At 35.1% G+C, this 13,457-nt stretch overlaps 1 long non-coding RNA gene across 1 annotated transcript; it reads left to right on the plus strand.

Annotated features, from left to right (window-relative positions):
- The first annotated feature begins 9,427 nt into the window (after positions 1 to 9,427).
- LOC123952076 lies at positions 9,428 to 12,622 on the plus strand. The gene is made up of 3 exons (XR_006820561.1): positions 9,428 to 9,589; positions 12,085 to 12,182; positions 12,492 to 12,622. It is a non-coding gene; the product is annotated as an uncharacterized LOC123952076 (long non-coding RNA).
- The last annotated feature ends 835 nt before the right edge of the window (positions 12,623 to 13,457 follow it).

Raw genomic sequence — 13,457 nt, forward strand, 5'->3', positions numbered from 1 at the left:
CCACCCAGGCTGGGAGTTTGAATGTAGAATTCGCTTTCCCTGTCAATTTCATCTTTTTCCATTTGCTTTTACCCTCCTCTGGTTCTCATCGAGTTGAACCCAGCATGGTTTTCCCTTAGTTAACTGCTGTGTTGTTCTAGGCATTAATATCATTGTCAGCACAGTTGTGTGAACAAGTTTTATTGGTTATTTTGGGCTTTTTCTGCCAGTAGGAAGACTAAGTCTTAATAGCAATCAAATGCCTCAGAGAACTATTCATTCCATATTTGTCACTTGCCAATTCCGTTGAAGAGGATTTCAACTTCCTATTTGGAATAATACTATTTCTGATTTAAAAAATTAGTAGAACATGAATGGAAAGTATAGAAAAGAAAGTAAATTTCACCTATAACCCCAGCACTCAGAAATAAACACAACTGAAATTTTTAAATCTTTTTCAGTCCCTTATATTCCTTAGCATTTATGAATAATTAATAAATATGTAACACATATGTACACATACCCAAACTTTTTCTTCAAAATTGAGGTTGTGGCACATATACAATTTTTAATTTAGCATCATATTGCATGAATTTCCAAAGTCTTTGATTATTATTACATGATAATGTTTCTAATGACTCAAATAATTTTGTATATGAAGGATTCATCTTATATGGAAACCACTCACTATTTTAAATTAATTATTTTTATTATAATGTAATGTATTATTTGCCCCAGTGGTACAGGCTTGTGAAATTGTCAGACTTACACACTTCCCAGAACTCACCATAGCACATACCCTCCCCAACTACACTCTCCACACCCCCTTCCCCAGTGACCCTCAGTTTGTTTTGTAAAGTTAAGAGTATCTTATGGTTTGTCTCCCTCCCAATCCCATCTTGTTTCATTTATTCTTCTCCTATCCCCCTAACCCCCCATGTTGCTTCTCCATGTCCTCATATCAGGGAGATCATATGATAGTTGTCTTTCTCCGATTGACTTATTTCACTAAGCATGATACGCTCTAGTTCCATCCACGTCGTCGCAAATGGCAAGATTTCATTTCTTTTGATGGCTGCATAGTATTCCATTGTGTATATATACCACATCTTCTTTATCCATTCATCTGTTGATGGACATCTAGATTCTTTCCATAGTTTGGCTATTGTAGACATTGCTGCTATAAACATTCGGGTACACGTGCCCCTTCGGATCACTATGTTTGTATCTTTAGGGTAAATACCCAGTAGTGCAATTGCTGGGTCATAGGGTAGTTCTATTTTCAACATTTTGAGGAACCTCCATGCTGTTTTCCAGAGTGGTTGCACCAGTAGATTTAATTTTAACTGTTTTGGGGGCTTCCATGTGATTTCTTATTATACAGTTTGTTTTCTAATTCTTGAGTTTTTCCTTTGAATCACCTCTAGATCAACTTAACAATCCTTTAAGCACCTTTTTCAAGAATGCTGTTATGTTTTCTGAATTTTGGAAAGATTGGATTCTCTTTGATGTTCTACACAATAATTTAGCACAGTATAGAATTTAAGGCTAGTGATTTTTCCTTAGAAAACTCTATTGAAGAGAGGGCACGTATTGCATGGAGCACTGGGTGTGGTGCAAAAACAATGAGTACTGTTACGCTGAAAATAAATAAATTAATTAATTAATTAAAAAAAGAAAACTCTTGACATTCTTTCCTTTTATTACGGTATTCAAATATTACAGATATCACTTTTTTTCATAAGCTTTGGTGTAAAGATTAAAAAAAAAAAGAACTTCAGTTTCCATATTCCCTTTTGAAGTCTGACTCTCAATCCCCATTCCTTAGAACAGGTGAAAAGTTTAGTTCTTCTTGAAATATCCATCTTAGACTTGTTCCATATGGCCAAACATTGTGTGCCATGGGTAGGGAGGCTTGCAGCAAGGTCTGGTTTGCGTAGAACTGAGGAATTTCCCAGACATGGAACTTTCTATGCTAAAACTGCAGAAGTCCTATGTAACCTGGGACATGCTGGTCATTCTAGATATAGACTATGGTCTTTGGTTCCATTGGTTTGCTTTTCTGATGACTATTATGAGGGCTGACAGGCTCTTCAGGTTCAGCTGTTCTTTGTTGATCTGCTGCTTACTGTATGTGCTTGGAGATGAAAACTTTCTGCACACCTTCCAAGTGCGTGTGCCTGATTGGTAACAGAGCCATTCATTCATTCATTTATTCATGTATTTTTTAAAGATTTTGTTAGCTCCACAAAAGAACTTCTAAAGAACAAGATGTGGTTCCATCTATTTCCTCTTCATAGCGTTGAGGCATATCTTTCTAGTCTAGGGATAATCCTTCTGCCTTTATGGTCAGAAACTTATGTCCCTGAAACCAAGGAAGTTTTGGGTTTTATCATAAAATCCTCTACGTTCCCCTAGGAGCTTAAAAATTCAGGGAAAATGTCCACAAATGCTATGGCTCCGTGCTCTTTTCTGTCCTGTCTCATGATTTTCCTGGAAAGATCACATGCAGGCAGTTTACCTGTTTGACAAAGAAAAGAGAAAAGTTGAAATCTCAACATGGCATCCAGCCCCATAGCTTTGAAAACACTGATTCTCTACTAAATTTTATCCTCCACAAGAAACCTATTTATGGCTAAAACATTGGTTTTTTTAATTTAAATTTTAAAAATATTTTAAACAGAATATTGGAAGCCCTTTTGAGTTGGTTTTAGATTTCTTGTTAACCCAGAAAATTTGCCAATTAATCAGCTACCAGGCTATGATTTAGCATACATTCCAAAGCACCAGGGGCCCACGTAAGTGTCATCCATGATCTTTGGAATCCTTTGGTCATAATGGATTCTTTTTTACTTATTTGAAATCATGTGATCGATTTTTCTCTTTTTAAACAGTACATGCAGTGAATATAAGAAATAAAATGAAAATTATTTTTCTGTAATCAATAGTCTTACCCCTTTTCTGCTTCATTTTGCAACCTTACTGTACATATAATTTCAGGCTATTCTCTACCTCAAGAAAAAGTCAAGCAGTTTAACTGTTTCCTAGGAATAGCTTAACTGAAGTTAATGATAGAGACTTTAAAGACAGAGACCTTTCTTTCTTCCTTCCTCCCTCCCTTCCTTCTCCCTATCTCCTTTCCTCCCTCTCTCTCTTTCTTTCTTTCTTTCCTTTCTCTTCTCTTCTCTTCACTTCTTTCTTTCCAATTTTCTTTAACAGTAGAAAATCAGCCCCCTCCAAGTAGTCTCAGAAAGTTTTCCTTAAGTATATGCTCTTTCTCACAGATCTGCCTATATGGCTGTGCTAGTTCCCACCAGAAGAAACAATTCTAGTAAGAAAGAATAATAAATGTTCCTTGGCATATTTGAAGCTGCCAGTCACATAATGTTGCTTTTCCTAATTTCTACTTCGTTTGGGAGGGTTGATGGGTACTACTTAGCGAGGAATAAAATTCACAAGTTTGCTGTGGAAGACCTTATCCTATCTTTGTTGCTTTTGAATCTAATCAGGTAACCTGAAGTCTTCTCCATTCTCACATTGATCTCTGCCTCCAAATTCTGGAATATTGTGACCAATAAAGGTGCTAACATTTTGGTCATAGACATTCACTGCATCTGTCAACCCATCCAATTTTTTGACAGTGTCTAAATTAACCATGCCTACGCTGTGACTTCGGTTCTATTGTTTTCAGTTTTGCAACGATATTCCATGTATATCTCGGTATAAGTTTATATCCATCAATGCCTGCTAAGTGTTTTTTTTTAAATTTCTGATCATGTCTGTGGTTTCATGTTGAGTATTAAAATGTTCTGCTAATCACAATGTAAGATATTTATCTAGGAACTAATTTGCATGCCTTCCCTTTTCACAAATGATGTGTTATTTGCCTTTCATTCACTCCCCCCCAACTTTGACTGATTCCATTAGATTTTATTTATATTTATCTTAACAGACTTCTGCAGTTAATCAAATAAATTCAGCAGTGAACCCAAGATGACTGTTAAAATGATTAAATAAACTTTCTTAGCCACATATAGTTTTCCAGTCACTATAACCTTTGCCTGAATGTATTTATAAATAAATGCCTGCATCACAGCTAGCCAATGTCAGTGGTTATTCTGGGAGAAAGTGATTCAGGAAGAGCTGTTTCATGTCATGTGTTTTTATTGGAGATTTTTTTACAATGGCTTCTGTTTGGTAGCTCCTTTTTGAATCCAGGATTATAGTATTAAGATTAAACTGTTCATTGAAAACATTTGGACATAGATACAACTCACATCACCAAGCTTCTACAGTATGTAATTCTTCATTTCTTTCTTTGTTTACAACAGATTGATAATAAGGTTATTATCATTCTCTTTTTACTATTGAGAAAATAGATCCAATGGGGGCAACTTAAATTGCCTAATGGACTTGAAGAGTCAATTATTCAGACTCAAATTTCAGTGTTCTTTCAATTTACTATTGGCTCCCAAATTATTTTGATGATAATACATTAAGGTGCTCAAAATCCTCTTAAATCTCCCACTTACATTTTCTATATTGGTAGGGGAAACAGGAACTTTTATGATTAAAACAAAATGTCACAGTCGAAGCAAATTTATTCAGGGTGGTTTAAAAACAGAATTTATTAAAAAGCAAGAAAAGCACATGAAAAATATATCCAACTCAAGACTATCATAGGTGATGCTCTGCCTTTTTAAACACTGCCAACTTTCTAGTGATGTCTGTGAGTACTACATAACAGCAGCTTTGCAATACTGCTAAATGTTGTCCAGATTCCAGACTTCATAGCAGAAAAAAAAACCCACTGTAAATACCAGGGATGCATAAATTTTCATTTATAAAATTACATTTAGTAAAGCACAATAATTCACTTAAAAAGTGATCCTCATTTTACATATATATGTACTTGTGTGGAGTTGACTGTTGAGTTATAAGAACAGAAGAAGAAACTTGCATTTTGAAACATTTCCACCTCTTGGGTAGATTCTTTCTGCTCAACAGGAGATTACACCATGAAAGATCAAAAAGAGCATGGAATCTAGTACCTCTCAAATATTTTAACATCATGACACATGTAGAAAATCATTAACTGGTGTACATTACCTGGAAGTGGTGAGAAATACTAACATATTTTCTTTCTATTATGTAATAGTAATAAAAACCATGAAAGCACAAAGTCTAAATTGATGTTTTCAGAAGTTTTAATGAGTAACTTAAACTTGCTAAACCAATATAACTTTTTGCATCACTTTTAATGCCTGAAATGGCTACATGCAATAATTTCAACTGATATACTTTTTTTTTTTTTTTTTTTAAAGATTTTATTTATTTATTTGACAGACAGAGATCACAAGTAGACAGAGAGGCAGGCAGAGAGAGGAAGGGAAGCCGACTCCCTGCCGAGCAGAGAGTCCGATGCGGGGCTCGATCCCAGGGCTCGATCCCAGGACCCTGGGATCATGACCCGGGCCCAAGGCAGAGGCCTTAACCCACTGGTGACTATGAAATTGATTTAAATTGTGTTATCTCTTATAAACTCTATCTGTAATGCAGTCTTAGCCCACTAATAAGCCACGGCGCATTGGTTGTAAAATGGTGCACTACCTCATGTTCCCTGGCTTCATGTTGGTATACTCTTAGAACATTGTCTGCCCTGTAATACTTTGCAATTGAATAATAATAATAGGAAGAGCAAGCTGTAGAGAGTCTTAAAGGGAGCTTACAGGTCTGTTATAACCCTCGGTGCTGTTCTTCAATCCCTGTATTTTTAAAAATTTCTTGGGGCGCCTGGGTGGCTCAGTGGATTAAGCCGCTGCCTTTGGCTCAGGTCATGATCTCAGGGTCCTGGGATCGAGCCCCGCATCGGGCTCTCTGCTCCGCGGGGAGCCTGCTTCCTCCTCTCCTCTGCCTGCCTCTCTGCCTACTTGTGATCTCTCTCTCTGTCAAATAAATAAATAAAATCTTAAAAAAAAAAAAATTTCTTTCCCCCATTTGTATCAGATTTTTCCTCCAGCTCTGACTTTTCAAAAATATTTACAGATATTTGTTGAGCATTTATCTGGTGCTAAAAATTCATCTCAGTGTTTTCTGTTGAATTTAATTATCGTAAACCAATATAAAATAGGTGATATTATTATCCCACTTACATTGAAAGAATATTAAAGAACAGTGAGACCAAGATTGCAGCCTCAGGCAGTGTGCCTGAGCATTTACTCTCAAGCACCGTCTCTCCGACTGCTGCTCTCCTGCTTAAAGCTTTCCAGGGGTGAGAAACGAGCTCACTTGCAGAGACACCCTTTCTTTTCTTAGCCACTTCTCATGTTTACACCTATTTTTCTTTATGTTGCGCTGCTGATTCCTAATAGTTACCAAAGTCTTGTTCTCCTTACTAGGTAATGCAAAATGATACCTCTTTGAAGATTGCTGAGTTCAGGGCTGCCTGTGAGATATTTGGACACAACTCTTCAAATGGTAGTTTTTCTACTCCCATCTTAATATGCCCCTTGTTATTTCTTTTGGAATGTCATTGAAACCCTTTACCTCTCCAGCAGTTCTCCAGGCAAGAATAATTCTCTTAAGAAATGATACCAAGACTTTAAGCTAAAGTCTCTGGAATGCTTTGATTCTTATAGAACAAAGTCATACCTGAGATCTCGCATTCAGGCACCTAAACTTCCACTGGTGAATAATCAGATTAGCATTTTGGCAGCCTTGTTACAAAGCTGACAACAATTTTGCATGGATAGGAAGGAAGGACCAGGATGCTTACTTAAGATCTTGTGATGTGTAGGGGGTTTATGTTATCACTCCACAGTCAGGGAGTCAGTAATGGAATGTCATGGATTATGGAGTCCTCATTGTGAGTTCTGGCCTTCAACCCTGTTGCCTACAAATGAACCTACCCTTTCAAGTATTCCCTTGCAACCAGCAGTGACATATGGCATCAACTGTGCAAGTGAGAGAAATAGTGTGGTCACAGTGGGAGGAGATCAGCCAAAACAAATTGGGGAAGAGATGAGAGATTGTGAGACTGAAGGCTCTTGTTTGAACTTGGAGCTGAACGAGACCTGCCTGGGACAAAACTAGCACATGAGACAAATTAAGGAAATAAAATATTTGGAAATGTACTGTTGGAATAATAGGAGACTTCGAGGTCTGGCTTTTACCCAGGGCCTGGAATTGGTGGTTCTTTGGTCTAAATGAAACATTCAGTCATTAAAAACTGAACAAATATGGTTAAGTCATGTTCAGAAGGAGAGTTTGACTCATTCTTCAACTCCTAATTCTCTGCAAACAGAGTATACAATTTTCTCACAATGTGATTTTAATGGTATTGAAATGAGATTTTAGTTTCTAATTTTTAAACCATTGTCGACAATTAAACTGAGGGTAGCCATAAACAATCTATAAAGAAAATGCCCATGTTGAGTCAGAAAATCTAAAATTGTACCCTTGTAGTACCATTAGATATTCTAGCTCTCTGTTTTAATTTCTTCTATGTAAATTGGGATTACTTGTTTCACAGAATTAAATGTGATGTTCTACAGGAAAGCCATTTGTAAAGTATAACCTATTATTTAAATGTCCGTTATTATCATCAATATGTATAACATGATCTATATTTCTTAAAGATTCTTCTCTATGTATGAAGTTCTCCAATATTATAAACAATTAAATGGGTTAAATGGGAAATCTCTTAAAAAGACTCATTATTTTCATATTAGAGATTGGTGGTCAACCAGCAAACCCTTCCTTCTCTTCTTCCACAGCAACAGAATTGTAGTTGATACAGTGTCCAGACTTCCTTATGGTAAGATGTGGCCACGTGTCTTAGGTTATATGAGTGAAAGTGATATGTGCCACTTCCAGGACAATTTCTTAATAGCAGGTTGTTCTTCCTGAGTTGTGTTGTATTGTATTGTATTGTTTTGTTTTGTTTTGCCTTTTTACTGTCCACCACTTCTGACTTGGACATGGTGCCAAATCACACATGAGGAAGACACCTTAACGGATGGTAGAAAAATATAGCTATGAAACCTGGATCTCTGAATTTCCCTGTGATCCAAAGTTGCCTGATACATGGAAACTTCTTTGGGCTGAGAAATATAGTTTTTCAGCCACTGAATCTCTAGTGCCTGTTTAATACAAGAGTTTAGTTGATCTTAACTATTAAAAATTATATCCATGATGTTCTGAGATATTTCCGTGTTTTCTCTATGATCCCAGAAAACACATAGAAGAAAATTAGGAAGTGTCCTAAATAATAAAAACTCACACTGGCAGCATGGAATGAATAGCATTCATAACCTACTACTGATTAAATGATCAAGAGGTTTGATATTTTTAATACTGAGATAATTTTATACTTATAATCATAAAAAATATTTCAGAAGGTTCCATTTACCCTTCACCCAGGTTCCTCTTATGTTAACATCGTATTTAACTACAAAACACTTATCAAAATCTAAGAAATCAACCTTGGTATAATTTTATTAACCACAGTACAAGCCTGATTCACATTTTACCAATTCTTTCATTAATATTCTTTTTCTGTTCCAGATCTAATCCAGGATTCCACATTGCATGGGCATGCCTATGCAGTCTCCTCTAATCTATGAGTCCTCCATCTTTTCTTGTCTATTATGAACTTGGCATGTTTGAAGAGTATTTTTCAGCTATTTTGTAGAAGATCCTTCAACTTGGGTTTGTCTAATGTTTTCTCACAATTAGATTGAAGTTGTGAATTAATGAAAAGACTATCACAGAAGTGACATGTCCTTCTCAGAACATTGTATCAGGGAGGACAAGGGGTTGATGTAGATGACTGGTGATGTTTAACTTAATCACTTAGCTAGGTCTGCTAATGTTTTCTACTCTAAATGTACTATTTTTTCTTCCTGTTGTAATCACTAAATATTGTGGAGGAATAATATGCAAATATCTACTTACAGCTTAAACTTTCGCCCACCCATCTTCCTATCCATCTGTGGATTTTGTCTGTGGCAATTTTAACTACAGTCTTCTAATGATAGTCTTCTATTTTCTTGTAGTACTTTTAAATTTGTTCATTAACATTCTTTTTATTTATTCTAGGTAGATATCAAGGAATGGAGTTGCTTGGTCATATAGGTATATGTTGAATTTAAAAGAAACTCTCAAATTCTCCCCCAGTTTGGAAATGGCTGATGCATTTTGTAAGCCCGCCAGCAGGGTTTGAGAGTTTCAGCAGCTAGCATGATCACCACGTTTTGGTATTGCTAGTTGTTTTGATTTTAGACATTCTAATAGGTGTGTAATGATATCTCATTATGGTTTTAATTTGTTTAAGGACTAGTGATCTTGAACATGTTTTCAAATGCTTATTCCTGTGATAACCACAAAGTCTGTTCCTTGAAAATGAGCTAATAAGGACTTTAAAAAAATTCATATTTTGCAAAATCACAAATGATGGAGAATTCACAAAGAGAGTGTTGAACTAAACCTGAAATAGGTGTTACATGTTCAGGAGAAAGAAGTGCCAAAAGCAGAACTAAGGAATATGTGAGGACCCTTTAGTTTTACATTCCTGAGTGCCCTGAGGGAGTTCCAAATATATGCCATCCAGGTCTGTTTATTGTTAGTATGAGAACAATCTGGGAATATAAGGATATAAATAAACTTAGTGTGTATTACGGACAAAATGATCATATAATGATAGAATATAGAACTTGAAAGAGATCAAGATACCTAGACCATCTTTTTCATTTAGCCAGATGCTAGTGATAATCTGGACTATAATAAAACATCTCTTGCCTGGCTCTGTCTGGTGGGATTTTTTTTTTTTTTTTTTTTGCTCCTAATTTTTACATAGCTTTTATGTCCATATTTGGTTTCCCAGTTACCAATCTAGACACTTCTTAAGCCTTATCACCTGGAAGAGTAAACTGATCTGAGATGTCCTTAGGCATTTCTTAGCTAGGATGATGCAGTAATCCTGGAGAGAGCTCAGTGTCCTTTCATTTCCTCAGAGTGCCAGTCAGCAGCGGAGACCCTAAACAGCTTTCAGTTGTTTATCTACTAAATATTTATCAAGCATCTGTCAGGTCCTGAGTTAGCACTGAGATGACCATAGTTAATAAATTAAAGGTCTTTTCCTACTCCTACTGACCCTTACACCTAATTCATTAAAAAATATATATTGTAGGAGGAGGAAAAAACATTTCTTTTCAAGAATGTGTTAGTGTTTCTCAGCCCAGCTACACACTCATGTTGCATTACACAACAACTATGACAGGTTTCTTTAAGGAAAAAGAGATAATAATCACTTCAGATCCTCACTTCCTGAGCCACCAGATGCAAATATTTTCAGCAAATTGTTGAGATACTTCCTGTTGTAAAGCAGTTCTTAAAGACTTGGAAGAGTTATTTGCTTACATCAGATTTTAGGAAGTAATTCATAGGAGAACAATTCAAATACAAGGCCTAATATTGTTCCTCAAGCTACACCCTCTCTCCCTTCTTGCAGAAAAACACTGCCCAGACTTCCTATTAAATACAATCTTTTCCTAAAAGAAGGTGAGTGGCATCAATTCTAAAACAATGGAATGCCATCTGGGATGATCGTTTATAGAAGAGCAGCTAGCTAAAAAAATGAAAATTATCATTAGGGAGACTGTACATAGAGAAAATGAGTATTTTGTTAGATTCCAACAAATAAACTACTTATAATCTTATTCAAAATATAAACTCTTATTCAAAACTTTTCGAATTGAAAGTCCAAGCAGAACAGAGTAATATACAGAAAAAAAAAATCTCTGAAGTATATATGTATATACACATATATGTATATAGTATATTTACACACATTTATTGCACATATAGTTATATAATATATATAAATAAGATACATTTATAGAATGTTTCTGAATCTTTAAACGTGATTCTGTATAGGTGCCATAAGAAATTTAGAACTAAAGAGGAAATTAATTTTAAGCACTTTAAAATAATTCAACATTAATTTTGGAAAGATTACTCAACTGCTATCTTTTTGTGAACTTGTAATAAAATATAGTTTCCAACTTGCTGAAAATATCTTCTAGTTACTGTCGTGAGTTCTCATGAGTCACATTTATGATATTTCCTTCAAAATCATAAAGGTACTTTAAAATTACACATGGAAAATAATTTACTAGAGGTACGTTAGCCGAAAGAGATGGAAGACTTGATGATTCTCACATACACTAACAACTGTGTAGTCATGCGTATTCAGACACTGGCAGTCATCTTTGTATGCATTGAGATATGAATATTCATCCTTTGTGTTTCACTGTGATGTGTGTGACAGTATTATTTGCCACCTTGACCTCTGACCATCACCAGAGATTAGAAAGATGTTATGTTGAGTGGCAATAGATTGAATTTCATAGCACACCTTCTTATGACAAGAAATCATGACCTCCCACTAGATGCAATGAGTGAGAGAGTTTTGTGTTTGGAAGTGTCAGGAAATAGGGAGAACTACCTCAGGACATGCAGGTCAAAGTTTGAAGGAAAATATGTCTAAAAAATAAGAAGAGTAGAGTTATGGGTAAAATAAATACAGTAACAGAAATCATGTTAACAACACCCATTTTAGAAGGTGCTTCATACATATAGTCTCACATGGCCACATTTCAGTCTCTATGGAGATTTCAACTAAAATGATTTAGTGTAAAGCTAGAGATTTTAGACAGGAGATAAAAGTACAGGTCCAATTGAGATTCATGAAAACATGTTGCTAAGAAATTTACTGATATTAACCACTTCTTGTGATGTTCTGGAGGAATGCTTTCAATTCCATATTAACTATTTAAATATATTTGCTAAAAAATGCTTTTCTTTATAGTTTTATAATCCTCTAATTACTGGCTTTTACTTTTAATATTCTTATCAAGTCCAATAAATACATTGAATTTCACGACTATTCAAGAAAGGTAGATATAATGCTGAATTCACTAAGGTACAGAATTTTTATACATCATCCTACAAAAATTATTGCTTAGAAATTGTTTTATGGACCTTTCATTATAAATTTATGAAATTTTGGTATATCTCTAAAATAGTTCCTGTTGCATCTCGTAGATGATCGTTGTATTTGGTGACTAGGAGGACATTGGATCTATTACCAAGGTGGATTAAATGCAGTCTCTAAAAAAGTACAGAAAGACTTTTCTTGCCTAGTAAGTTATTTTCTTTTATATTACTTAAATGACTTTCTCTCATTGATAATTTACATTTTTGTTTAAACCTTACTTGCTTAAGCAGAATAGAGATTAACCTTCATATTCGGTTAATATTCATTCCATATTTTATTTCATTATGAATATTCATAATGCTTTGTTTTCTGCTTCAACGTTTGCTACAGAGAAGACTGAAAGTGCCAAATTTGTGAATTTTTATAAGTTTATAAATACACGCATTTAAATAGAAATTAAAGAAAGATCAAAGTAATCCAAATTATGTTGTCCTCTCTTCTTTTTTGACTATAGGGGAGAAAATTCTGCATTTGATGGACATGGGTATGACTATGCAGCATCAGCCATGGGAACATCAATTGCCTTGGGAACTGATGTGGGAAAAAACTGTAATATAAGTATATTAAGAAACCTTGAAGAAAATAACTCAGGTCATATGCTTTTTCTCTAAAATATCTATTTTTTTAACCAAATAGTCTTTCTTAAATATGATACTATACTATCACTAAGTTACCTTGATTTAGTCTATGTATTTAATGCTTTTTGGAGTTAATAATTCATATCTTCTTTCTTGTCCCTTTCCTTCAATTTCCTTGTTAAATGTTCTGTTCTGCCACCAACTTTAGCAACTGGTAATCTCATTTAAGCTTTTTTTTTTTTCAGTGCTTCTAAGTTGCTTAAAGGAAGCTCTCAGATGCTAAAATCAAGCTCTCGAAACAGACTGGAAAGGACTGGAATGTCACAATGAAACTTGCCTGTTCAAGGTAGGACAGAGGCATCTAAGCCTCTTATATCAAATAGGTCCCTATTTGATTGCATGGGATACAGCGATGGAAAAGGCTTTCTGGCTTTGAGAATTTTATACATGTTCAGGACTCAAAATAATAAATTGTATTTCTACATTACCTTAATAATTTCTAAAATCAATGATTTTCAGTTTTTTTGAAAGTGGTACATAGAATAGCTGATGTTCAAATGCATCATACTGCCTTGAGAATATACAGTGTTGTGAGCATTTCTATTCCAGAAATTACTGGTTGTAATTCCAAAGTGATGCTTGTTATCATAGAGGCTATAACAGATTGATGGCTAGATATTATGGAGGGCAGCACTACTTGCCATGTATTGGCAAGTACTAGGACTAGACCTTAGTCTCTGAAGCAACATGGTTAATATAAACAGGACCAAACGTTCTTGAAGGAACTGAAGTATCAGGTCAGTACTGAGAGAGGAGGACTCAGACATGGCCAACTAGACATG

Source organism: Meles meles, chromosome 10 (assembly GCF_922984935.1).
Source record: "Meles meles chromosome 10, mMelMel3.1 paternal haplotype, whole genome shotgun sequence".
NCBI classification, from domain to species: domain Eukaryota; kingdom Metazoa; phylum Chordata; class Mammalia; order Carnivora; family Mustelidae; genus Meles; species Meles meles.